The sequence below is a fragment of the Mobula birostris genome, chromosome 11 (genome assembly GCF_030028105.1).
Source record: "Mobula birostris isolate sMobBir1 chromosome 11, sMobBir1.hap1, whole genome shotgun sequence".
Taxonomy (NCBI): domain Eukaryota; kingdom Metazoa; phylum Chordata; class Chondrichthyes; order Myliobatiformes; family Myliobatidae; genus Mobula; species Mobula birostris.
In genome coordinates, this window is record NC_092380.1 from 21197916 (window position 1) to 21225732 (window position 27817).

At 45.5% G+C, this 27817-nt stretch overlaps 1 long non-coding RNA gene across 1 annotated transcript; it reads right to left on the reverse strand.

Moving 5' to 3' along the window:
* Positions 1-225: 225 nt before the first annotated feature.
* Positions 226-27561, reverse strand: LOC140205430 (uncharacterized). The gene is made up of 4 exons (XR_011887839.1): positions 27463-27561; positions 14658-14776; positions 3140-3255; positions 226-475 (listed from the first exon to the last, which is right to left on the reverse strand). It is a non-coding gene; the product is annotated as an uncharacterized lncRNA (long non-coding RNA).
* Between the last annotated feature and the right edge of the window lie 256 nt (positions 27562-27817).

The window sequence follows — 27817 nt, forward strand, 5'->3', positions numbered from 1 at the left end:
TCCACGTGAAGACTTTGAGACTTTCTGGAGACTGCACAATTAGGTAAGCACAAGGCGGCTTATCATTGATTTCAGCCATTTCTGCCTCTCCAGAGCAGCCAATAACTTGCTCTTTTCTCGGAAAAGCACATCATCCGCCACCACGGTGCTTCGCTTTGCTTCTGTTTTGGTGCTGGGCTCCAGCCAGTCAGAGCCCCAGCTCTTGTCCAGCAGAGCCCCAGTCCCCCCTGCTCCACTGTCAGAAGTGCTGCGCTCCAGCGAGGTCCCATCGAGGCCTTCTCTTGAATTTAATGCCGAAATCTGCCAGCTCCCAGAGTCTTTTCCTGGGAGACCTCTGGCACCAGTGAGGGTTGCCATTTCCTTCACATTGCTCCCACACTCTGGGCCAGAGGCATGACAGCCCATGATGATCTGCAGAAGGCTCCCCCACTGCTCATCTCCCATCATACCCGGCTGCTTCGTAATTGTCCCAGACCTAGACATGGACAAAGCAAATCTCAGCTCCTGCAAACCTTTCACATCAAGTGTTTTCCAGTGATAGAAACAGCCTTTGTAGAGTGCTCTCTGCAGGGCATTGTGTTTAGGGAGTCACAATTTAGAAAGATCAGAGAAATGAGGAAAATGGGGAACTGGTATGGAGATCAGCCAGGATTAGGTGGAATGATGGACCAGATGGTCACAGGAACTCCTCCATTTGCTGTGGGAATTCTGAGAGACAGGATCTAAAACATCAGGAGAGACAGGATCTGATTCCGGTCAGTGTGTCTCTGTGTATGGGATTTGGTGTCTAACAAATCTCTTGGAGTTCTTTGAGGAGGTAACTAAGAGGCTAGATCAGGGTAGGCTGTAGATTGTCCATATGGACTATAGCAAGACCTTTGACAAGGTCCTCCATGACAGGCTATTCTGGAAGATTAGATTGCATGGGAATCGGGGACGATAGCAGAACAGGTTTATGATTGGCTCAGTGGGAGGAAGCAGAGGCTGATGGTTCAGGATTGTTTCACAGACTGGAAGCCTGTCACAGGAGTCGGTGCTGGGACCTCTGTTGATTATAATTTATATGAATGATTTGGATGTGAATGTATAAAGTTTGTAGATGATATAAAAATAGGTGGGTTTATAGATAGGGTAGAAGGTTATGAAAAACTACATGGGATATTGATGAGCTCGGTGTGAGGGCCGAGGCTTGGCAAATGGATTTCCATCCAGAGCAATGTGAGGTATTGTATTTTGGGAGATCAAACCAGAGAGGACTTGTCCAGTGAATCCTTCGGTCCTAGGGAGTGGTATGAAAGAGGGGCCTAGGATTACAAGTGCAAGGCTCGTTGAAAGCGTGTCACAGATAGATAGGGTGCTGAAGATAGTGTTTGGTGTACTAATCTTCATCAGTCTAGACACTGAGTATAGGAGTTCAGATGCTTTGTTACAATTATTTTAAGTTATTGGTGAGGAGCATTATATACAGTTATAGTCATCCTGTTATAGGAAAAATGTTAAACTAGCAACAATGCAAAAAGATTTTGGCTGGAGTTGGGGGTGTGAATTACAAGGAGAGGATGCATAGAACATTGGCTCTTTGACCCACAGTGTTATGCCAATCTTTTAACCTACTTTAAGAACTGTCCAACCCTGGGCCAGCTGGTGGCGCAATGATATCAGCGCCGGACTCTGGAACGGAGGTTCTCGGGTTCGAACCCGTCCGGGTCCATTCCCGAGTACGCTTTCAATCCGTGCCGGGTTGAGTGTCGAGATTGCAACTCGACCTCGTAAAATAAAGGGAAAAATACTGCAAAATGGCTGTGTGAGGAGTGGCATGCCACACAGTCTCTCTCTCTGTCTCTCTCCGCGCCTTGTAAAGGCATGAAAAAGACATCGTCCCACCAACATTGCACACGCATGTGCAAAAAAAAGATCTTTCTAACCCTTCCCTTTCACATAGTCCTCCATTTTTCTATCATCCATGTGTCTATCCAAGAGTCTCTTAAATATCCCTAATGTATCTGCCTCTACCACCACCCCTGGCAGTGTGTTCCACGCATCCGCCACTCTTGAGTGGAAAAAAAAACCCACCTCTGACAACCCCCCCCCCCGCCTTAATTTCCTCCAATCAACATAAAAGTATCCCCTGTTATTAGCCATTGCTGGGAAAAATTCTCTGGCTGTCCACTCTATCAATGTCTCTTATCTTGTACACCTCCATCACGTCTCCTCTCATCCTGTGACATTACAAGGAGAAAAGCCCTCACTCACACTAATTTTCAACTAGGCTGTAGGTTCAGACTTTATTCCCTGGAATGTAAGGGGTTGAGGGTGACATGATAAAGGTACCCAAGATCATAATGGGTATGGATGGGGGAAAAGTATACTATCTTTTTCTCAGGGAAGGATTACTATAAACTAGAGAGCATAGGTTTAAGATCAAGGGTGATATATTTAATAGGGATGTCAGAGGCAGTTTCCTCACACACAGGCTGGTGTGTATTTTAAATGAGTTGCCAGAAATAGTGTCTCATACAGCTGTAACATGACATTCCAACCCCTGTACTCAATCCCCTGACCAAAGAGCTTCTTCACCCTCCCTCCCTCTGTCACCACTTTCAGGGAACTACGTAACTGTAACACTACAGCTCTGCTGACAATGCTCTCCTGTTTCTGTTGAAGTCCTGCACTGGTTTAACAATCCAAAATGCAGCACTTCCCACTTGTTGGAGTTAAACTCCATGTGTCATTCAAATGCAGGTAGATCCTGCCCCTCAGAATCACTTCCAGTAACTTTGACACCACTGATGAGCTCACCAGTCTGGAGTTCCTTGGCTTGTCCTTGCCACTCTTAAATAGAGACACAATGTTTGCCATCTTCCAGTCTTCTGGCACCTCTCCTATTGCTGACGATATACCTATCTCTACCTGGGCTCCTGGAATTTCTCCCCTGGTTTCCCATAATGCACTTGGTTAGGCCCCTGGGGATTCAACCACCTTTTTGTGAGTTAAGACCACCTGCACCTCCTCTCTCTTCTCGTGGACATGATCCAAGCTATCATTATTCTCTCCCTGAATTCCCGAGCTCCCATGACCTTCTCCACACTTAATACAGATGGCACGTGGGCAACAACAACTGTTGCTGAGGGGATTTTACCTCTCTGAGTGTCGAGCTGAGGCAGGAACAGCTTCAGCACACGGGGGTGGGATACAACTCAGTCCCAGTACCAGTCCCATCAGCAGCACTCGAGCATAGGACCAAGGCTCCATGACCTGTGAGAGAAACAAGAAACAACGGCCTGAATGTTCGTTTCAGGCCCACGGTAAAACACAGGGCAGGTTGGGGCTGCAGCTTGTGTGAAACCAGTGGAGTTACATTCTGCCAACGGGACTGGTTCTTCCTCAAGGATGTACCTGGCAATCAACTCACACCCAGACACACACCTGATAGTGACTCACACCCAGACACACACCTGATAGTGACTCACACCCAGACCCAGTAGCAACACACACATACTTAAATCACATGCACCAAATCACACCTAATCATACAATAGAGCATGTAGTTCTACAAAATCCCACAAAAACTAGTCGATTCAGTCCAGTACATCATGGGTAAATCCCTTCCAACCACTGAGTACATCTACATGAAACACGATCGTAGGAAAGCAAAATCTATCATCAAAGATCCTCACCACTCAGGCCGTGCTCTTTTCTCACTGATGCCATCAGGTAGAAGGTACAAGGGCCTCAGGACTCGCACCACCAGGTTCAAGAACAGTCACTACCCCTCAACCATCAGGCTCTTGAACAAGAGGATAATTGCACTCATCTATTGAGATGTTCCCACAACCATTGATTTCACTTGTCTTGTTATTGGCTACCCATTTTAATTCCACTTCCATTCCCATTCCAATATGCCCATCCACTGTCGGGATAAGGCCATACATAGGTTGGAGGAGCAACACCTAATATTCGTTTGGGTAGTCTCCAACCTGATGGCGTGGACATCGATTTCTCAAACTTTCAGTAATGCCTCCCCTCCCCCCACCCCTTCACCATTTCCTATCCCCTTGTCCCTCTCTCATGTTATCTCCTTGCCCGCCCATCACCTTCCTCTGGTGCTCCTCACCGCCACAGCCCCGCCTTTTCCCTTTCTTCCATGGCCTTCTGTCTCTTTCACCAAACAACTTCCCAGCTCTTTGCTTCATCCCTCTCGCTCCAAGTTTCACCTATCGCCTGGCATTTCTCTCTCCCCTTCCCTCATCTTTCAAACCTACTCCTCAACCTTTTTTCTCCAGTCCTGCTGAAGGGTCTCAGCTCGAAATGTGGACTGTACTTTTCTTTCCCCATAGATGCTGCCTGGCCTGCTGAGTTCCTCCAGCAGTTTGTGTGTTGCTCGGATTTCCAGCATCTGCAGATTTTTTCTTGTCTGTGATTGTTATTTCATGCTCTCGTTATTGATTGCTATTTATTTACAGTTGCATTTCAACAGTTCATTGTCTTCTCTGCTCTTGCTCTTTCATTGATCCTGTTTACAATTATTATTCTATAGATTTGCTGAGTATGCCCACAGGATAAAGAACCTCTGGGTTGCATGTGGTGAAGTGTCTATACCCTGATTTTACTTTGAATTTTGATATATACACCCCAACCTGCACGTAACATCTTATATCTTTATATGCACAATGCAAAGCACTCTGGTATAATGGTAATACACCGCAAATGACGTTGGATACACACACTGACATAGACACATGTACACCTCTTTCAACCACCCACACACACGCTCAAGAACTGGGTTGTAAGCATTTAGTCTGTCTTGTCCAGGAGTCCAAAGTCACAGGTTGTCAGTGGGACTCCCGGAGTGATTACCAGACATTGTTAGTGGTACCAGTCTAATGGACCATGTCATCTCCACAGACTCCATCTGCTACTGGAAATCTGAAAGAACAGCAGAAAATCCTGGAATTTCTCAGCAGATGAGGCAGCATCTGTGAGGAGGGAAACTTTTCACGTTAAAGACTCTTTGTCAGAACTGGGAAGGAGATCAAGGCAGCAGGGAGGGTTGGGAGAGGAGAATGTCACTGGGAGAATGAAACTGAGGAGAATGGGTTCATCCCTAAATACCCCTAAACAACAGGTCTGTTGAGAGTAAATCTTACAGGTCGGTCTGGGATCACGTATGAGCCCATCCCAGTGAGGACAGCAGAATTCCTTCTCCAAGGGACATCATGAACTAAATAACATCCACCATTACTGAAAGAAGTATTTTATAAGATAAAAATTCCAGATTAACAAAATAACTTGCATGGGAATTTCTAGGGTTCCAACTCACATCTCTGGATCAATGATGAAGTTCTGGTTGCAGTCCAATATGTCAATCACTGAACCCTTTGGGGTGCAGCTGACCACTGGGTTCTGGTGGGTGGGAGCCACTGATAGGAAGACTATGGTGATGGAGGATTGGGTTATAAGTACCAATGGGTGCAGGATTTCCCTGCTGATCAACGGATTAATGCAGATCTCTGAACTGCATCGCAGTGAGGTATCTATTCACTTTCATATTCATTTCAGTTCTGACTTCACTTTCGCAAAGAAAACATTGTACTCACCAGAAATACTGTGTTTCAGTCTTTGATATCAGACAAGTGTCTTAGTGGTAGTGGATGGATGTCAGTCGGTGTGAGCTGGTCTCAGTGTTGGTCAGTGTGTGCTCGACCCTATGCCGCTGGGTTTATATAAGACTCGGACAGAGATAGTGACATCAATAAACTCATTAGGGAAATAAAATTCTAACAATGGCATTCTTTAAAGTTTATAAAAATGCATTTCAAAAGACAGCTGGGAGATAATGAGGATGCTGTGGGAACAGAAACTCGGGGCAAGTCACTAAATTCCCTTGGTTTCAAGTCACTTGCCCTGAACTTGGTTTTAATAAACCTTCTGTGTGTCAAGTCCCTGTTGTAGAAGAAAACTCAGCAACCATTTCATTTAAATCTTTGAAGTGGACATGAAAGAATGGTTGCCACGGCTCTTGAACATTAAAAGATGATGTTCTGTTTCCTCAAATATGGTTCAGATTGTGTGTTCTCTGCAAATTAAAAGCTGTCCTTTAATGAGTGATGTAGATCTGGAAGATGAGATGTGATTCACTCTCATTAACCAGAGGCCAGGCCAGGCCCAGATGTTGATTCTCAGCATCTTCTCATTAGTTCATGTTTCTTCCCATAGATGTTAGGATGGTATTGAAGTGGCAGACACACCCAGCATCAGATGGTTACAGAGTATGAGCTGCGAGATGGTGTGTTCAATGAAGTGAAGGCGATTTTATTGGGCTCGAAGTTAAAGTCATGCAGTCAACATGACAAAACATGAGGTGTTGCACTTTGGGAAAGCAAATGTGAATGAAGGACAGTATGCAGTAATGGCAGCTCCCTTAGCAGTGTTGGTGTACAGAGGGATTTAGGGATTTATAATTCCCTGAAAGTGAATGCACAGGTTGAGCAGATGGTAAAGAAGGCATGTGACATGCTTGCCTTTATTAATCAAGGTGTTGAGTTTGAAAATAGATAGAGTAGACATGCAGTGTCTTTTACCCAAGGTTTGAAAAGTTTAATACCTGAGGGCATGCATTTAAAGCAGGGCTTTTATGCCATGGACCCCAAGTTAGGAAATCCTGATTTAAAGTAAGTTCAATTAAATGTGCAGGGCAAGTTCTTTTACACAAAGCGGTGGGTGTCTGGAATGCACTGCCAGGGGTAGTGGTGGAGGCACGCGGGATAGAGGTGTTTAAGAGGCTCTAAGATAGGTATACAAATGTAGAGAGATGGAGAGATAAGGACTTGTATAGGCAAAAGGAATTGGTTTAGTTAGGCTTTTTTTTGTCGTGTGCCTGCGTGCGTGCGAGTTTGTGCGTGTGCATGCGTCCGTGATGATGTCTTTTTCATGTCTTTTACAAGGCGCAGAGTGAGAGAGAGAGAGAGACTGTGTGGTGCGCCACTCCTTACACAGACATTTTCGCAGCATTTTCCCTTTATTTTATGAGGTCGAGTTGCGATCTTGACACTCAACCTGGCACGGATGGAAAGTGTACACGGGAGCGGACCCGGCTAGTTTCGAACCCTGGAACCTCCACTCCTGGGTCTGGCGCTGATGTCGTTGCGCCACCAGCCGGCCCTAGTTAGGCTTTCAATGACTAGTTTAATTAGCTTGGTACAACATTGTGAGCTAAGGGCCTGTTCCTGTGCTGTACTGTTCCATATTCAATGTTCTCTGACCAGAGGCACCCCACTAGTCACGGCCCTCCAGTCTGAAAGTAACATCCTCCCTTCATCATCCTCTGCTTGTTATAATCAGGCCAATTCTGGATCTACTTAGACAACTCTGCCTGGATCCCATGCAGCCAGATAGCATTCTACCACGTAGGACCTTATCAAAGTCCTGACTGAAGTCTACAAACACCACAACTAACCAACCCTTATTGACCTTGTTTACTGCTTCAGAAACCTCAATCATAGTGGCGAGACACTAAACCTGCAGCTCAGTACGAGACTGGGATCTGAAAGGCTTTGTTTTCCTCCAGCACTGTTCAATTCTCAGTAGCTGCTGGAGGGACCTGACAGTGACAGTGTCCCAGGAGGCTTGATTGTAACTGCCCTGGGTGGGAAGGGGCTGTACAGGAGGAGGAACAACTGGCTGCGACTGTACGCAGAGGACATGATTATAGCCAAGCTGTGTTGATGGGTATGTTGAGTTCTGTAACAACAGTGAGAAGGTAGGAGTGCTGGTACATTTCTGTTATGGGAGGGATGGGAAGGTGAACTGGTGATTAACGGAGAATTGATGGGGTAGGTATTATTCCCTAGAATCACTCATTGCCCATTCCCCCAATGTGTTCAAGTCCTACTACAGACACTCTGCTTCCTCAACACCACCTGCCCCTCCACCCATCTTAGTATCATTTACAAACTTGGTCACAAAGCAGTCAATTCCTTCATCCAAATTAATGACATACAGCAGAACATGAAAAGAAATTGTCCCAACCCTGACCCCTGCGGCACATCACTACTCATTGGCAGCCAACCAGAAAAGGCCCCCTTTATCCCACTCTTTGCCTCTTGTCAGTCAGTCAGTCAATCTTCTATCTATACTAGTACCTTTCCTGTAATACCATGGGCTCGAATGCAACACCTTGTCAAAAGTCTTCTGAAAATCCAAATGACAACTTCCACTGACTCTCCTTTGTCTATCCTGTATCTTATTTCCTCAAAAGAATTCCAACAGATCTGTCAGGCAAGATTTCCCTTTCAGAAAGCCTTGTTGACTTTGGCCCATTTTATCATGTGCCTCCAAGTAGTCCAAAACCTCGCTCTCAATAATAGACTCCAACTGCTTTCTAACCACTGAAGTCAGGCCAATTATCCTATAATTTCCCTTCTATTGCCTCCCTCCCTCTTTATAAAAATGGAGTGACATTTGCAATTTTCCAATTCTCAGGAACCTTTCCAGAATGTAGAGATTCTAGAAATATCATTACTAATACCTACACAATCCCTTCCGCTACCTCTTTCAGAATCCTGGGGGATCCAGATGACTTATCTTTCTACAGACCTTTCGGCTTCCTGAGCATCTTCTCCTTATTAATAGCAACTACACTCACTTCTTCCCCCTGCTACTCTAATTTCACTAGCATTCTGCTAGTGTCTTCCACAGTGAAGACTGATGCAAAATTCTTACTCAGTTCATCCACCATTTCTTTGTCCCCCGTACTACCTCCCCAGCATCATTTTCCAGCGGCCTAATATCCACCCTCATCTCTCTTACTCTTTATATTAATGAAAAAAAATTACCCTCTATTACACTATTGTCTCACTTACCTTCATAATTCATCTTTTTTCTCTTTATGGCATTTTTAGTTTCCTTCTGTTGGTTTTTAAGAGCTCCCCAATTGTCTAACTTCCCACTAACTTCTGCTATATTATGTGGCCTCTCTTTAGCTTTTAATCTGTCTTTGACTTCCCTTATCAGCCACTGTTGGCTCATCCTCCCTTTACAATACTTCTTTGGGAAGTATCTATTCTGTACCATCTGAATTTTCCCCAGCAGCTCCAACCATTGTGTTCTGCTGTCATTCCCACGAGTGTATCCTTCCAGTCAACTTCGGCCAGCTTCTTTCTCATGCCACTAATTCCCCTTACTCCACTGCAATAATGATATATCCAACTTTAGCTTCTCCTTCTCAAACTATCGGGTGAATTCTATCATATTATGATCATCGCCTCTTAAAGGGTTCCTTTACCTAAAGCTCCCCAATTGAATATCGGTCATTATACAACACCCCATCCAGAAATGCCTTTCCCCTAGTGGGCTCAACCACAAGCTGCTCTAAAAAAAGCCATCTTGTAGGCATTCTACAAATTCCCTCTTGGGATCCAGCACCAAGCTGATTTTTCCAATCTACCTGCCTGTTGAAATCCCTCATGATCATCACAACATTGCCCTTTTTACATGCCTTTTCTGTCTCCTATTGTAATGTGTAGCCCACATCCTGGCTACTGTTTGGTAGCCTGTATATAACTCTCATCGGGGTCTTTTTACCCTTGCAGTTTCGTAACTCTACCCACAGGTATGTCACTACTTTTGAAGGATTTGAATTCATTTTTGTAAACCAACAGAGCCACCCCCCCCCTTTGCCTATCTGCCTTTTTTTTGATACAATGTGTATCCTTGGATGTTATGCTCCCAACTTTGATCTTCTTTCAGCCACCATTCAGCAATGCCCGCAGCATCATTCCTACCAATCTCTAACTGTGCTACAAGATCATCTACTTTATTCTGCATACTGTGTGCATTCAGATACAACACCTTCAGTTCTCTATTCATCATCCTTTTTGATCTTGCCCCCATTACACTTTAACTCATCCCACTGACTGCAATTTTGCCCTAACATCTGCCTGTACTTCCTCACAGTCTCATTACACACTGATCTAGCTGTATACCAACTTCCCCATCACTCAGTTCCCCATCCTCCTGCCACATTAGTTTAAATTAACTCTAGCAAACATGTCAGAAAGGATATCAGGTTCAGGTGTAACCCATTCTTTTTGTACAGCTCATACCTTGCTGAGGAGAGATTCCAATGATCCCCCTGCACTAATCCTTCAGCTATGCACTCATCTGCCAAATCATCCCATTCTTACCCTCACTGACAGGCAGCAATCCACAGATTACTACCCTGAAGGTCCTGCTTTTTAGGATTCTGTCTCCTCCCTTTTCCTACCCATACCCACTAATATGTACCACAACTACCAGCCGTTCACCTTCCCCTTTGAGTATCCCGTGGACCCGATCCGAGACATTCCTGGCATTAGGGAAGCAACATACCATCTGGTGTCTCTATCGCATCCACAGAATCTGCTCTCTGCTCCTCTGATTATGGAATCCCTTGTCTCTACTTCACTTGTCTTCTCCCCCTTCCCTGCTGAGCCACAGAGCCAGACGTAGTCACTGCATCTTCCTCCTGGTGGGTCATCCCCACAACAGTGTCCAAAGCAGTATACCTAAAAACGAGAGGAATGGCCATGGGAGTACTCTGCACTGATTGCCTATTTCCTTTCCCTCTCCTGACGGTCACCCAGGTACCTGCCTCCTGAAACTTGCAGGTGACTACCTCCCTGTAGCTCCTATCTGTCACCACCTCATTTTCCTGTATGGTCATTGAGTTACAGCTTCAGTTCCTTAACACAGTCCGCAAGGAGCTGCAGCTTGTTATACTTCATGTAGATGTAGTCCCAGTTCTCCCAGCATTCCCACAGCTCATGCAAAAACATACCACTATCTCCAGACCTGTTCTCAGCAGACCAGCTGTGTACTAATAGAGAATAGAAACTTACTTAGAACCTCTGCCTATGCTTGCCCAAGCCTGTTTCCCCCTCCCCATCGTAACTCTCAAGACCCCCTAACCTCTGCAATAAGGTGCAACAGAATCTAAGAGCAACCTCATAACCCAGTCCCCGCAACCTGATCCTGAACCAGTACCTCACAGCCAACTAATTAACTGCAGCAACTTGCGGTTCACTGCGTGATTATTAACCACTCATTAACTAACCCCGCTAGCATTTTCCTTAGTTTAGCAACTATCATGGAGGGAGCTGCCACTGTCTAACTGACCATTCATTAATAGTTATTAATTATTGCCATTTATTATTTGCCTGTTAGCTAACTATCACTAGTTCATTCTAATTAACTGTTGCTTCATTAGTTGCCAGTCACCCACTAATTAACTGCCTCTGGTTAACTGCTGCCTGATTGACCGCTAATGATTTCTGCTGGTCACTTACTGTTCACTAATCAATAATGTTCAATGGCTAACATCCTATCAAATAATTTATTAAAATACCTCATGGTTATTTGGCACAGATAACTGTGCCAAACAATTAACCCAATACATTGACCAGTACTAAATTAATTGTATGGTAGCTGGTTGCCCTTTGATTAATTGATACTGCTAATGATGCTAATTTACAAACAACGGTTAACAATCAGCTTATTAAATACCCCTGATTATTTGTCTGCTAGTTATTTATCACTAATTAATTATTGTTTTTTGAACTCTGGCTAATTAACTGCCTGTGAGTTTAACTGCCAACTCACACTGTCCACTGGTTGCATGAAACTGGCTAATTGGCCACTGGTAAGGATTCTGACAATTGCTATCACACTACGAACAGAATTCTTTTCTGAAATAACTTGGTCCCCAGCAATATGAAGCTTACGGTTTCCTTCTGTGGGTGTGTTGGACGGTGACCACGTCTGTTCAACGATGCCAGCGGGCAGAGGAACCAGAGGAGGAGTACAGGACACTGACTGACGGACAGGGAGCTCTTTCCCTTCGGTTGTTGCCGGGGACTGAGCCAACGTGTGAGCAGCTTCCTGGGTGCTGTCTGTTGCCACTGAGGCAGACGGTGCCTTTAATGCACCTGTCAGCTCACTCAGTTGTACAAAGACCCACCCCTTCTCCTCCCCTGCCCTGGAACTCAGTCTCAGTGAATAGCTCAAAGCCATTGTGCAGAGGGGAGGGACTGCTGAACAGTTTCAGGGGAAGAAAGCCTGGTACCCACACTCGACACTGCGCTCCTCAACACTATTCTCTTTGCTTTTTATAAGAAAGATGTATTCTGTCAAGATCTTTTCAGATGTAACATTCCTTTTCCCTCCTTTCTTTCCCCCAAAGCCTTTTGAGAAGCTGTTAAAGACACAAACACAGAACAGAACCGGAACAGGCCATTCGGCCCATCGTATCTGCACCGACCATGATGCCAGCCTAACTTACCCCATCTGCCTGTATATGGTCAATGTCCTCCATTCCCTGGCTGAGTATCAAACAGGAGTACCTATTGTTAAGGGGGACAGCCTCAGGGGTACTCTCTAGTATCTGACTCTTGCCTTCCCTCTTCTGGCTGTTACCCACTTATCTGTCTCCCGAGGCCCCGGTGTGACTACTTGTCTATAACTCCTATCTATCACCTCCTCATTTTCCCTGACTAGATGAAGGTCTTCGAGCTGCATCTCCAGTTTCCTAACCCGGCCCTGGCCTCGCAGACATCCTTCCTACTCTTCACAAGTAACTTAACCCACCAAAGCCCCGTTGAGCCAAAGCCCACTTACTCTGACACCCGCTCTATAAAGCCATTTTCTTTTTAAATTCTTCCCACTCACTGACATCTACGCACCTGCGAAGTCATGCCTCAATCAAACTGTTGAAGAAAAAATGCTCTGCTTTTAAATTCATCCTGCTAGAAATTCCAATATGATAGTAACCTCCCTGTTTGCTGGAGGAAGTGTGGAAATAAAAATGCAAACTATTATCATATTTTCTGGGATTGCCCCATTATCAAAGACTATTGGAGTGGGATGCACAATGCCCTACAAGACATTTTTAAATGTGAAATACCCTTAGAAAGTAAGACCATATATTTTGGGTATATACCTCAAGAATGGTTGAAGAGAGAGAAATATTTAATGAATATACTGCTGGTGGCTGGTAAAAAGACTCTTACCAGGAAATGGTTATCACAGGAGAGCCCAACTTTAAACGCATGGATGGAATTTACAATGGACATTTACAAAATGGAGAAGATAACAGCATCTGTTAATCATAAGTTGGAACAATTTGATTCATGCTGGAAAAAATGGTTCAACTACATAACACCTCATAGGCCTGATTTTATTCTCACAAATCAATGAATATGTTGTAAAAAAAAAAAAAATCACTCCCTACTTGTACATAGTTTTCTCCTTTTGCTTGTTCTTTCTTTCCTCTCTTTTCTATAGGTGTGTACCTCAGATAAATATTATGTGGCAAATATGATTATATGATATATATGTACAATATCTGAAATACATCTTATGAAAATGTTTGTTTGATGATGAACTTCAATAAAAAATAAATTACAAAAAAAATTCATCCCGCTGACATCCACGCACCTGCGCAGTCGTGCCCCGATATGCCCTCTTTTGCTTTTATGCTCTCTTTGACTTCCCTTCTCAGCTATGGTTGCCTCACCCTCCTTTTAGAATATTTCTTCTTCTTTGGAATCCTTTAAGATCCTGTGTCTTTCAAATTCCTCCCAGAAACTCAAACCATTGCTGCAAGACTGTCAACCCTGTTACTCCCCCCTTCCAATCATCACTGGACTCTTTCATGTCTCTGAATCTGCCTTTGCACAACTGTAATACCAATAAGTTCATTTTTAGCTTCTACCTCTCAGACTGCAGTGTGAATACTAACATATCAAGATCAATTTCTTCCAAGGTGTTCCTTTACCTTAAGCTCCCTAATTAAATCTGGTTCATTACACATTACATGTTACACATTTCCCTGGTGTGCTTAACCATAAGCTGATCTAAAAATCCATCTTATATACATTGTACAAATTCCTTCTCTTGAGATCCAGCACCATCCTGATTTTTCCAATCTAACTGCATTTTATGGTTGTAGCTGAATCACTGGATTTCTAGAGATGCTCAGGCCAAGACACAAAGACGGGAAATATGCAGCAATATTCTAAATGGGGAGAATTTTTTTTGCTTAATTTTATTAGAATGCCCACTTTGCTGCCACTGCTACTGTGTGGTAACCGGAATCTCCGGAGCAGAAGGCCCCGAATCCTCAGCTTTGCTTGTTTCAGCGGCCGGGGCTAGGTCGAAGGTGCTCGGCAGAGGATGGCGCTCGGGAGGCTGTATCGGAGGGGCTGGTCGGAGGCTCGGAGTTTACGGACGGACGGACTCGGGGTCGGCTGTGGTCGGCTGCTTCCAAGGCATCGGCAAGTTGACGGTGCCTGGAGGTTTATGGCAGGGAGTTTCTCCTTTTTGCTGCCTGCTATTGGGGACTTGGGAGTCAATCGACTCGGGGACTTTTGAGACCTTTTTACCATGCCCATGGTTTGTTCTTCAGCAAATTATGGTATTGTTTTGCACTGCTGTAACTATATGTTATAATTATGTGGTTCTGTCAGTGTTAGTCTTTGGTTTGTCCTGTTTTCTGTGATATCACTCCGGAGAAACATTGTATCATTTTTTAATGCATATATGCATTTCTAAATAACAATAAAAAAGGACTGAGTGTTCTCATAATCTTAAAAAAAAAGATGCGTTTATTCCAGTTAAGTCACCTCAAGGCCTTGTCTTTGTCGTGGAGGTCAGCAGTTGTGCAGGAGTCTGCCATTGCCCAGTTCAGGCTTCTTGAGTCTGCTATGTCAGTGTGCGGTCCGAGTTATTCAGAGTCAGGATCCTGTCAAAGGCAGCAGAAAGCACATACCATTTTAATCCTCAGTTGTCACACTATGTAAAGGTGAGCAGATTCTCGGCAATGACAAACTGTCAGCTCTGTGACATTTAGAAATGTCATTGTAGACACTGATCAGTAGTCTGATAACATAACCACACTCACACCACCGCTGTAACTGGGACCATGGCCCCGGTTAGTGACCGGGAACGGAATCCTGAACATACAACCACACTCACACCACAATGTAACTGGGACCATGGCCCCGGTTAGTGACCGGGAACAGAATTCCGAACATATAACCTCACATCACCACCACTGTAACCGGGACCATGGCCCCGGTTAGTGACCGGGAACGGAATCCTGAACATACAACCACACTCACACCACCACTGTAACTGGGACCATGGCCCCGGTTAGTGACCGGGAACAGAATTCTGAACATACAACCACACTCACACCACCACTGTAACTGGGACCATGGCCCCGGTTAGTGACCGGGAACGGAATTCTGAACATACAACCACACTCACACCACCACCGTAACTGGGACCAAGGCCCCGGTTAGTGACCGGGAACGGAATCCTGAACATACAACCACACTCACACCACCACCGTAACTGGGACCATGGCCCCGGTTAGTGACCGGGAACAGAATTCTGAACATACAACCACACTCACACCACCACTGTAACTGGGACCATGGCCCCGGTTAGTGACCGGGAACGGAATTCTGAACATACAACCACACTCACACCACCACCGTAACTGGGACCAAGGCCCCGGTTAGTGACCGGGAACGGAATCCTGAACATACAACCACACTCACACCACCACTGTAACTGGGACCATGGCCCCGGTTAGTGACCGGGAACAGAATTCTGAACATACAACCACACTCACACCACCACCGTAACTGGGACCATGGCCCCGGTTAGTGACCGGCAACGGAATCCTGAACATATAACCTCACATCACCACACCTCACATCACCATCACTGTAACTGGGACCATGGCCCCGGTTAGTGACCGGGAACGGAATCCTGAACATACAACCACACTCACACCACAATGTAACTGGGACCATGGCCCCGGTTAGTGACTGGGAACGGAATTCTGAACATATAACAACACTCACACCACCACTGTAACTGGGACCATGGCCCCGGTTATTGACCGGGAACGGAATTCTAAACATATAACCTCACATCACCACGACTGTAACTGGGACCATGGCCCCGGTTAGTGACCGGGAACGGAATTCTGAACATATAACCTCACATCACCACGACTGTAACTGGGACCATGGCCCCGGTTAGCGAACGGAAATGGAATTCTGAACATACAACCACACTTACACCACCACTGTAACTGGGACCATGGCCCCGGTTAGTGACCAGGAACGGAATTCTGAACATACAACCACACTCACACCACCACCGTAACTGGGACAATGGCCCCGGTTAGCGACCGGCAACGGAATCCTGAACATATAACCTCACATCACCATCACTGTAACTGGGACCTTGGCCCCGGTTAGTGACCAGGAACGGAATTCTGAACGTATAACCACACTCACACCACCACTGTAACTGCGACCATGGCCCCGGTTATTGACCGGGAACGGAATCCTGAACATACAACCACACTCACACCACAATGTAACTGGGACCTAAACATATAACCTCACATCACCACGACTGTAACTGGGACTCCATACCCAGTGGAATTCTTGGGTCTGGGGAATAGGGATGTTGGTGGGAGGTGGGAGTTGCTGTGAGTTGGTGCACAGTAACCGGTAACAGACACTGGGCCCAACATTGGAAATGGCCAGTAACAGGTACCAGACCAACACTTACAGGCCAGCAGTGTTACCTCACTGAGAGGTGTGACAGGATGTTTTCATGTTTCATGTGAAGACACTCATTTGGCTACAGAATGACTCAAACACTGAACCCTCTGGAGAAACTGTGCAGTGTTGTTGGGCACAGCAAAGACTCCTCTCTCAAAGAGTGAGGTGGAGTTCAGAAAGAATATTCCAAACTCTATGAAAAGTTTGGTCCTGACTTTTCAACATTTCTCCTTCGTCAGATTCCTCAGCCGGTAGAAATAGTCTCCCCATCCACCCCACTGGTTTCCCTTATTTTGAAGAAAACTTCAACTGAACCGTGGCTCCAGCAATTGAGTTCCAGGGAAAACATCCCAGTTTGTATAATCCCTCCTAATCTAACCTCTGGAGTCGGGTGTCATGCTGATCACTTCATGCTTATTTGGGTTTAATCAGGGCTTTGTAAAACTATGGTAAACATCTGAAATTTATCCATAGAAAAACTGGTCCTTCAGCCCATCGAGTCTCAGGCAATCTTCAAGTACCCACTGCACCCTTCCTAGCCTAATCCCATTTTCCCACATTTGTATTGTGAGATGGCTTCAGCAGATCCATTCATCATATTTATTGAATTTGTACTCTTAAATCTTGGTACAATACTGAAATCTGTTTTCTTTTCACTACCTTGATGTAGTTACATATGGCAGGATTGGTGTGGAAGGCATGCAAACAAAAGTCTTTTGTAGTCATAAAGCAATGTGGCATATATACAGACTCTTTGGCCAAACCAGCCAATGCTGAGCGTATTGACCACTTAACTGGTACTTATCTCCTATATTAGGCCTATATCTTTATAATTCCTGCCCCTCAATCTGCCTATCCAAGTACTTAAATGATACTATTGTATCTGTTTCAACCACTTCCTCTGGAAGCTTGTTCCACATAATTCTGTCTACCTGTGACTTTGGTTTCAATGAACTATCTACTTGTACCCATAGGTCCTCCTGTTCCATTACACTCCCCAGTGCCCTACCGTTCATAGTACAAGTACCACGCTGATTTGACTTTCCAAAATGCATCATCTCATACTTCTCTGTATTGAAATCAACTTGCCATTCATTGGCTCACTTCCCTGATTATAAGACCCCCTTTCATTGTATCTTGGTACAAGTGACAATAATAAACCAATACCAAATCTCCCCAGGTTTACCAGTCTGCAGTGAGCAATTACAGACATCCCACCCTGCAAAAACTCATTTCAGGGAGGTAGCATCACCAGCTTGCGGGAGACTCCCGGAACTTCCGGGAGAGGTGGGATGTCTGCAATAGAGTAGCTCCTGAGCAGCTAGCCAGCTAGTTTAAATAATGTTAGCTATGCTAATGAACGAATGACACCTGTTAAACTCACCTCAACATGTCTTTTACAGTCTTAACCCACCATGGGCAATAGAAAAGTCACTGTTGCAAACAGTGCAGCGAGCATCACTGTCATTATTTTTGACCCCTGTTAGGCAGGGGTACACTTTAGGGTAGTGTGGGGTGGCATACATTTTATATTTTCTTTTTTTGGAACACTCTGCCATGGCGCGCTCTCTCTAGCATGCTTTCGCTCTCTCTCGCGCACGCTCACTCTCTCGTGGTCGCCCTCGTGCTCTCACTCGCGCGCTCTCGCTTGCTTGCTCTCGCTCTCTCTTGCTCGCTCGCTCTCAAAAAAATTGATTTCCGTGATATTGTATATAATTTGCCGGCATCAGGGAGCCACTATTAATATGCGGGAGACTCTCGGAACTTCCGGGAGAGGTGGGATGTCTGCAATTATCCAACCAACCCGCACGTTTCTGGGATCTGGAAGGAAACTGGGGAGGTAGAGAAACCCCACAGGGAGAATGTGTCAGCACCCATAATCAAGACTCAACTAGGATCTCTGGCGTGAAGGCAGCAGCACTTGTTACTGCACTAATGTACAGACATAAAGACCTGTTAGTCTTTTGATTATTATCTGGAATTCTTCATGACTTGTTCAAGATGTATATTAATGGAAAGATCCCTCCAAATATTTGTGTCCAGTGTATTTTGCATGTGACAGTGGTTCAAAGTAAAGACTTTGCAACGATATGCTGCAAATTTCAAGTTTTCCCTTTTCTTTTCATCAATGAAGTCCACCTTACCGGGCGTATAGCAAGGGAAGTTAATTCAGCTGCTGCAGTGTGGGAGGAGGTGTGACTGTTACTTACCGGGACCTAAAAGATAGCCAGCACTATTCAGTGTCCAGCCTCTTCTTTCTTTAGACTGAAAAGCAATCTTAACAGTTATAGTTTAAAAGGAGCATCATTTTTTTTACATTAATTTGTGAGTGAGTGAGTGGGCCAGTGAAGGAGTGGAGCTTTGAGGCTTTGATTCGAGAGGCTTCGATGAGAAGAGGTGGAGGACAAGCTAGCTCGCAGTTAGTCTTTGCAATGTCTCCTGAGACGGTGATGTGCCTCTCATGTGAGAGGTGGCAGTCTTGGGGGAACGCCCCTCTCCCGCAGAGTCACATCTGCCAGAAGCGCATACGGCTGGGCGATCTGGAAGACAGTGTAAGGAATCTGGAGCAGCAGCTGGATGACCTTCGACTCATAAGGGAGAATGAGGCTGTCATAGATGAGAGCTACAGGGAGGTAGTCACACCTAGGCTGTCGGAAGCAGGTCATTGGGTGACAGTCACAGGGGTGAAAGCAAAGGTGAGCAGACAGGTAGTGCAGAGCACCCCTGTAGCCATTCCCCCGAATAATAAGTATACCGTCCTGGAGACTGTTGGTGGGGACGACCAACCAGGGGTGATCCACGATGGCAGGGCCCCCGGCACTGAGTCTGACCCTGTGGTGCAGAAGGGTGGGATGGAGAAGAGGAGAGCTGTCGTCATTGGAGATTCTATAGTCAGGGGAGCAGACAGGAGATTTTGTGGACATGAGAAGGACACCTGCATGGTTTGTTTCCTCCCGGGTGCCAGGGTCCGGGATCTCTCTGACCGGGTGCATGACATCCTGGTACGAGAAGGAAAGTAACCAGAAGTTGTGATACATGTTGGGACCAATGACATAGGCAGGAAGAGGGATGAGGTCCTGAAGTGTGAGTTTCGGGAATTAGGCAGAAGGCTGAAGAACAGGACCTCAATGGTGACGTTCTCAGGATTGCTGCCAGTGCTACGTGACAGTGATGGTAAGAATTGGAGGAGATGGCAGTTGAATGCGTGGCTGAGGAGTTGGTGCAGGGAGCAGGGTTTTAGATTTTTAGATCATTGGAATCTCTTCTGGGGAAGGTGGGACCTGTACAGATTGGATGGGTTGCACCTGAACTCGAGGGGGAGCAATATCCTTGCAGGTAGGTTTGCTAGCATGGTTCGGGAGGGTTTAAACTAATTTGCGAGGGGGATGGGACCCAGAGCGATAGAGCAGTGAAAGAAGTGCATGGAGTAAAGCCAGATCTAACATACAGAGAGGCTTTGAGGAAAGAGAAGCAGAATAAACGGTGTAAAGACAGTAAGGTAGAAGGGCTGAAATGTGTGTACCTCAATGCAAGAAGCATCAGGAACAAAGGTGATGAACTGAGAGCTTGGATATATACATGGAATTTATGATGTAGTGGCCATTACAGAGACTTGGCTGGCACCAGGGCAGGAATGGATTCTCAATATTCCTGGATTTCAGTGCTTTAAAAGGGATAGAGAGGGTGGAAAAAGGGGAGGAGGGTTGGCATTACTGGTCAGGGATACTATTACAGCTACAGAAAGGGTGGGTAATGTAGCAGGATCCTCTTTTGAGTCAGTATGGGTGGAAGTCAGGAACAGGAAGGGAGCAGTTACTCTATAGGCCCCCTGGTAGCAGCAGAGGTACAGAGGAGCAGATTGGGAGGCAGATTTTGGAAAGGTGAAAAAATAACAGGGTTGTTATCATGGGTGACTTTAACTTCCCTAATATTGATTGGCACCTGATTAGTTCCAAGGGTTTAGATGGGGCAGAGTGTGTCCAGGATGGATTCCTGTCACAGTATGTGGACAGGCTGACCAGGGGGAATGTCATACTAGATCTAGTACTAGGTAATGAACCGGGTCAGGTCACAGATCTCTCAGTGGGTGAGCATCTGGGGGACAGTGACCACCGCTCCCTGACCTTTATAATTATCATGGAAAAGGACAGAATCAAAGAGGACAGGAAAATTTTTAATTGGGGAAAGGCAAATTATGAGACTATAAGGCTAGAACTTGCGGGTGTGAATTGGGATGATGTTTTTGCAGGGAAATGTACTATGGACATGTGGTCGATGTTTAGAGATCTCTTGTGAGATGTAAGGGATAAATTTGTCCCGGTGAGGAAGATAAAGAATGGTAGGGTGAAGGAACCATGGGTGACAAGTGAGGTGGAAAATCTAGTCAGGTGGAAGAAGGCAGCATACATGAGGTTTAGGAAGCAAGGATCAGATGGGTCTATTGAGGAATATAGGGAAGCAAGAAAGGAGCTTAAGAAGGGGCTGAGAAGAGCAGGAAGGGGGCATGAGAAGGCCTTGGCGAGTAGGGTAAAGGAAAACCCCAAGGCATTCTTTAATTATGTGAAGAAAAAAAGGATGACAGGAGTGAAGGTAGGACCGATTAGAGATAAAGGTGGGAAGATGTGCCTGGAGGCTGTGGAAGTGAGCGAGGTCCTCAATGAATACTTCTCTTCAGTATTCACCAATGAGAGGGAACTTGATGATGGTGAGGACAATATGAGTGAGGTTGATGTTCTGGAGCATGTTGATATTAAGGGAGAGGAGGTGTTGGAGTTGTTAAAATACATTAGGACAGATAAGTCCCTGGGGCCTGATGGAATATTCCCCAGGCTGCTCCACGAGGTGAGAGAAGAGATTGCTGAGCCTCTGGCTAGGATCTTTAATTCCTCGTTGTCCACGGGAATGGTACCGGAGGATTGGAGGTAGGCGAATGTTGTTCCCTTGTTCAAAAAAGGTAGTAGGGATAGTCCGGGTAATTATAGACCAGTGAGCCTTACTCACTGTGGTGGGAAAGCTGTTGGAAAAGATTCCTAGAGATAGGATCTACAGGCATTTAGAGAATCATGGTCTGATCAGGGACAGTCAGCATGGCTTTGTGAAGGGCAGATCGTGTCTAACAAGCCTGATAGAGTTCTTTGAGGAGGTGACCAGGCATATAGATGAGGGTAGTGCAGTGGATGTGATCTATATGGATTTTAGTAAGGCATTTGACAAGGTTTCACACGGTAGGCTTATTCAGAAAGTTAGAAGGCATGGGATCCAGGGAAGTTTGGCCAGGTGGATTCAGAACTGGCTTGCCTGCAGAAGGCAGAGGGTGGTGGTGGAGGGAGTACATTCAGATTGGAGGATTGTGACTAGGGGTGTCCCACAAGGATCTGTTCTGGGACCTCTACTTTTCGTGATTTTTATTAACGACCTGGATGTGGGGGTAGAAGGGTGGGTTGGCAAGTTTGCAGACGACACAAAGGTTGGTGGTGTTGTAGATAGTGTAGAGGATTGTCAAAGATTGCAGAGAGACATTGATAGGATGCAGAAGTGGGCTGAGAAGTGGCAGATGGAGTTCAACCCGGAGAAGTGTGAGGTGGTACACTTTGGAAGGACAAACTCCAAGGCAGAGTACAAAGTAAATGGCAGGATACTTGGTAGTGTGGAGGAGCAGAGGGATCTGGGGGTACATGTCCACAGATCCCTGAAAGTTGCCTCACAGGTGGATAGGGTAGTTAAGAAAGCTTATGGGGTGTTAGCTTTCATAAGTCGAGGGATAGAGTTTAAGAGTCGCGATGTAATGATGCAGCTCTATAAAACTCTGGTTAGGCCACACTTGGAGTACTGTGTCCAGTTCTGGTCGCCTCACTATAGGAAGGATGTGGAAGCATTGGAAAGGGTACAGAGGAGATTTACCAGGATGCTGCCTGGTTTAGAAAGTATGCATTATGATCAGAGATTAGGGGAGCTAGGGCTTTACTCTTTGGAGAGAAGGAGGATGAGAGGAAACATGATAGAGGTGTACAAGATAATAAGAGGAATAGATAGAGTGGATAGCCAGCGCCTCTTCCCCAGGGCACCACTGCTCAATACAAGAGGACATGGCTTTAAGGTAAGGGGTGGGAATTTGAAGGGGGATATTAGAGGAAAGTTTTTTACTCAGAGAGTGGTTGGTGCGTGGAATGTACTGCCTGAGTCAGTGGTGGAGGCAGATACACTAGTGAAGTTTAAGAGACTACTAGACAGGTATATGGAGGAATCTAAGGTGGGGGTTTATATGGGAGGCAGGGTTTGAGGGTCGGCACAACATTGTGGGCCGAAGGGCCTGTACTGTGCTGTAGTATTCTATGTTCTATGTTAATTCACCCAGCCTTTTCAGTAGCAAACACATGTTGTGAAGCTCTGGTCAAAAAGTGCTTCCTTGGTTTTGACACACAAGAATCTCCTGCTAATTCTAAAGGAACTCAGCTGGTCAGGCAGCGTCAATGGGGAAAAATGAAGAGTCAATATTTCAGGCAGAGACCTTTCGTCAGCCAGAAGTGTTAAATGTTGACTCTTTATTCCTCCTTATAGACGCTGCCAAGGACAGACAGAGATGGAGGACCTTCATCGCTACACTAAATGCCAGCGGCGTAACGGGAAGCAAGTAAGGAAGTATAGATGCTGCCTGGGCTGCTGAGTTCCTCCAACATTTTGTGTGTGCTTGTCATTGGTCTTGACTCCCCCCAGCACTGTCACAGAAAGATTCAGGAACAAATGGAAAATGGAGACCTTTTAAAGTGAGGAAGCTGCCAAGGAGTCACAGTTTCAGTGGAGTCTCCTCCCTCCCACGCGTCATCGCCAAAGCGAACACATTCTCCCAGAGGAACACGCTGCTGGGCTAAAATAAAGTTAATTCTCTGCACAGGAATGCTGGCACTGGCAGTGTCCAGCCACCTTCGAAAGTCGGCAAGCACTTAGAGGGAAGACAACGGGTTAATTTCACATTCAGTATTTGTCTTGGAACAGTGAGAGGCAGCAGTCTCAACAGCCGTTCACAGATTTATTCACCTGCTGATCCAGTTTAATACATTCTGCTCTCTTTTCCATTAGCTGTTTTAACTGGCACTAGACAGAGGCAGAGGATTGACCTATGACCCCACTGGCAACTTGGCCCCAGTGCGTGCACACACGCAAACACTCAAGATACTTACTGTCAAAAGGAATCCAAAACACCCCATTATTAAATCAAAGAGGTCCTGGTGAGGGAGCTGCCTCACCATGTCTCTGAAACTGGATCCTCAGCTTCTTGAGTGCAAGTCCACAATCAGTGTGGATTGGAAATAACATCTCCACCTCGCTGACAGTCAACATTGGTGCACCACAGGGATGTGTGCTTTGCCTACTGTTCTACACTCATGACTGTGTGGCCAGGCACAGCTCAAATGCCATCGATAAGTTTACTGATGATACAACCATTGTTGCCAGTATCTCAGATGGTGTCGAGAGGACGTACAGGAGTGAGATATCAGATACTTGAGTGGGGTCGTAGCAACAACTTTGCGCTCAACAACTTAGCAAGACCGATCCTCATAGTGGAGAGAGTGAGCAATTTCAAGTTCCTGGGTGTCTGTATCTCTGAGGACCTAACCTGGTCGCAGCATATTGATGCAGCTATAAAGAAGGCAAGACAGCGGCTATATTTTATTAGGAGTTTGAGGAAATTTGATTTGTCACCTAAAGCACTTGAAAACTTCTACAGATGTACCATGGAGAGCATCATTGGCTGGTATGGGGGTGGGGAGGAGTGGGGGCTACTACACAAGATTGAAGTAAGTTGCAGAAAGTTGTAAAATTAGTCAGCTCCATCATGGGTACCAGCCTCCGTAGTATCCAAAACATCTTCAAGGAGCGATGCCTCAGGAAGGACTCCCACCACCCAGGACATTCCCTCTTACAGCCGGGAAGGAGGTACAGAAGCCTGAAGGCACACAATCAGTGATTCAGGAACAGCTTCTTCCCCTCTGCCATTGGATTTCTGAATGGACTTGGAACCCATAAACACTACCTCACTAATTTTTTTTTAATTTCTGTTTTTGCACTACTTATTTTAACCTAATAATTTAATATCTATAATTACTATTTCAATTTTTTCCTATATTTATCATGTATTGCATTGTGCTGTTGCTGCAAAGTTAACAAATCTCACAACATATGCTGGTGATATTAAATCTGATTCTGATATCTGGAGAGAGACAAAATCAGCAGGTGGCGAGAGCAGCCCACCCAGGGCTGAAGCTTTTTCTGGATAACCATCAAAAAGGAAAGGAGCACACTCTAGCCATGATCCTTTAACCATATTCCCCATCACTGAGAAGTTTTTCATGTTAATCTTTGAAACCTCAAACACTAGCAGCAGTTAAGTTAGAACTACCTACTATCATTAAAAGATCTAATTGTGTTTTTTGTTACTGATTTCATGAGAAGTGGCCACCCATTTTAATTCCACATCCCATTCCCATTCTGACATGTCTATCCACGGCCTCCTCTACTGTAAAGATGAAGCCACACTCAGGTTGGAGGAACAACACCTTATATTCTGTCTGGGTAGCCTCCAACCTGATGGCATGAACATTGACTTCTCTAACTTTCGCTAATGCCCCACCTCCCCCTCGTACCCCATCCGTTATTTACTTTTATACACACATTCTTTTTCTCTCTCTCCTTTTTCTCCCTCTGTCGCTCTGACTATACCCCTTGCCCATCCTCTGGGTTATCCCCCCCTCCCCCTTTTCCTTCTCCCTGGGCCTCCTGTCCCATGATCCTCTCATGTCCCTTTTGCCAATCACCTGTCCAGCTCTTGGCTCCATCCCTCCCCCTCCTGTCTTCTCCTATCATTTTGGATCTCCCCCTCCCCCTCCAACTTTCAAATCTCTTACTAGCTCTTCCTTCAGTTAGTCCTGACGAAGGGTGTCGGCCTGAAACGTCGACTGCACCTCTTCCTAGAGATGCTGCCTGGCCTGCTGCGTTCACCAGCAACTTTGATGAGTGTTGCTTGAATTTCCAGCATCTGCAGAATTCCTCGTGTGCATGAGAAGTGTGTCATTATTGTTCTGGCTCACTTTTATCGCAAGGCCATTTATGACCAGTTTCACATCGCCACCTTACGGAGGAAGTCCTACACCCCACTGGCTGTTTCGGAACATAAGGTGCTCAATGCTTTCTCATCCTTTTTAATCATGCCAACTCTTTCACTCCACCAATCTTGAAAATCTGCTGCTTCTCCCAACATTTGAACATTTTTGCTTCTGACATTCTGAACAGGGTAAATTTTTTTTTTAGGCGTCCGTTAGTCTCGTGAGACCATGGATTTGCGCCTTGGAAGGTTTCCAGGACACAGGCCTGGGCAAGGTTGTATGGAAGACCAGCAGTTGCCCATGCTGCAAGTCTCCCCTCTCCACGCCACCGATGTTGTCCAAGGGAAGGGTATTAGGACCCATACAGCTTGGCACCGGTGTTGTCGCAGAGCAATGTGCGGTTAAGTGCCTTGCTCAAGGACACAACACACTGCCTCAGCCAAGGCTTGAACTAGTGACCCTCAGATCACTAGGCGAACGCCTTAACCACTTGGCCACGTGCCAACACAAACAGGGTAAATACAATTTAAAAAATCAGTATCTCACCAATAAATTTAAGTAACACTAATATAAATAAAATATAAATTACAAAAAAATTAATGGGGGTGCTAAACTACACACAAGGGGTGATTGATAAGTTCGTGGCCTAAGGTAGAAGGAGTCAATTTTAGAAAACCTAGCTCATTTATTTTTCAACATAGTCCCCTCCTACATTTACACACTTAGTCCAGTGGTCGTGGAGCTTACGATCTTAGACCTCCAGAAGGTGTCCACAGCAGAGGTGATTGACAAGTTTGTGGCCTAAGGTAGAAGGAGATGAGTTATATGAGTTACATGCATGTGCAGTTCAACTCTTTGAATGATTATGCAGAAAGTTCGAAGTTAATAACTCATCAGGGGTGATTGATAAGTTCATGGCCTAAGGTAGAAGGAGATGAGTTCTGGTCGCCTCACCAAAGGAAGGATGTGGAAACCATAGAAAGGGTGCAAAGGAGATTTACAAGGATGTTGCCTAGATTGGGGAGCATGCCTTATGAGAACAGGTTGAGTGAACTTGACCTTTTCTCCTTGGAGCGACAGAGGATGAGAGGTGACCTGATAGAGGTGTATAAGATGATGAGAGGCATTGATCGTGTGGACGGTCAGAGGGTTTTTCCAAGGGCTGAAATGGCTAGTGTGAGAGGGCACAGTTTTAAGGTGCTTGGAAGTAGGTACAGAGGAGATGTCAGGGGTAAGTTTTTTATGCAGAGAGTGGTGAGTGCGTGGAATGGGCTGCCAGCAACGGTGGTGGAGTTGGATACAATAGGGTCTTTTAAGAGACTCCTGGATAGGTACATGGAGCTTAGTAAAATAGAGGGCTATAGGTAAGCCTAGTAATTTCTACGGTAAGGACATGTTCGGCACAGCTTTGTGGGCTGAAGGGCCTGTATTGTGCTGTAAGTTTTCTATGTTCTATAGATGTTTGTTTTACACCTCACTCCTACACCCCCACCCCACTACTTAAAAAAACTGTCGCCCACCTGGTTCTGAGGAAGGGTCCTTGAGCTGAAACATTGGGTTCCTTTTTCACAAATGTGGTTTGACTGGCTGGGTTCTTCCAGCATTTTTTGAGGTAAGGGATAACAGGTTAGAATGAGGTAACAGGTTGCACTGAGGGTAACAGGTTGAGGTGAGGCGTAGGAGGTTCGGGTGAGGGGGGATGTTTTGCAGTGAATTTTATTGAAATATTTTGTACTTACAAAGATGGAGAAAGTTTTCCTCCTGCTCTGACAAGTTAATTATTTTGTTTCATTCCTCTCTGGAGAGACAGATCCTGTCGAATGATTCACTGGAGTTCATTTTCACATCAAAGTCTTGTCATTTTGCTCTGGTTAATTGCTGCTTTCAGCAGGTTTCACTGTGGAGACAGCGTTCCGATGAGCACCTCTTCAGGACTAATTTCAATTCATCAGTAACTGTCCCATTGTTTACCTTGGGTGTTTTTGGCAGGATTAACAATGATTAAATAATCGCTCTCATCTTCACTCTCAGAGGAAGTGAAATATCTGCATTAATAGGTGACTGAGCTCGGGGCCTGGCTGATGTTCTCGTAGA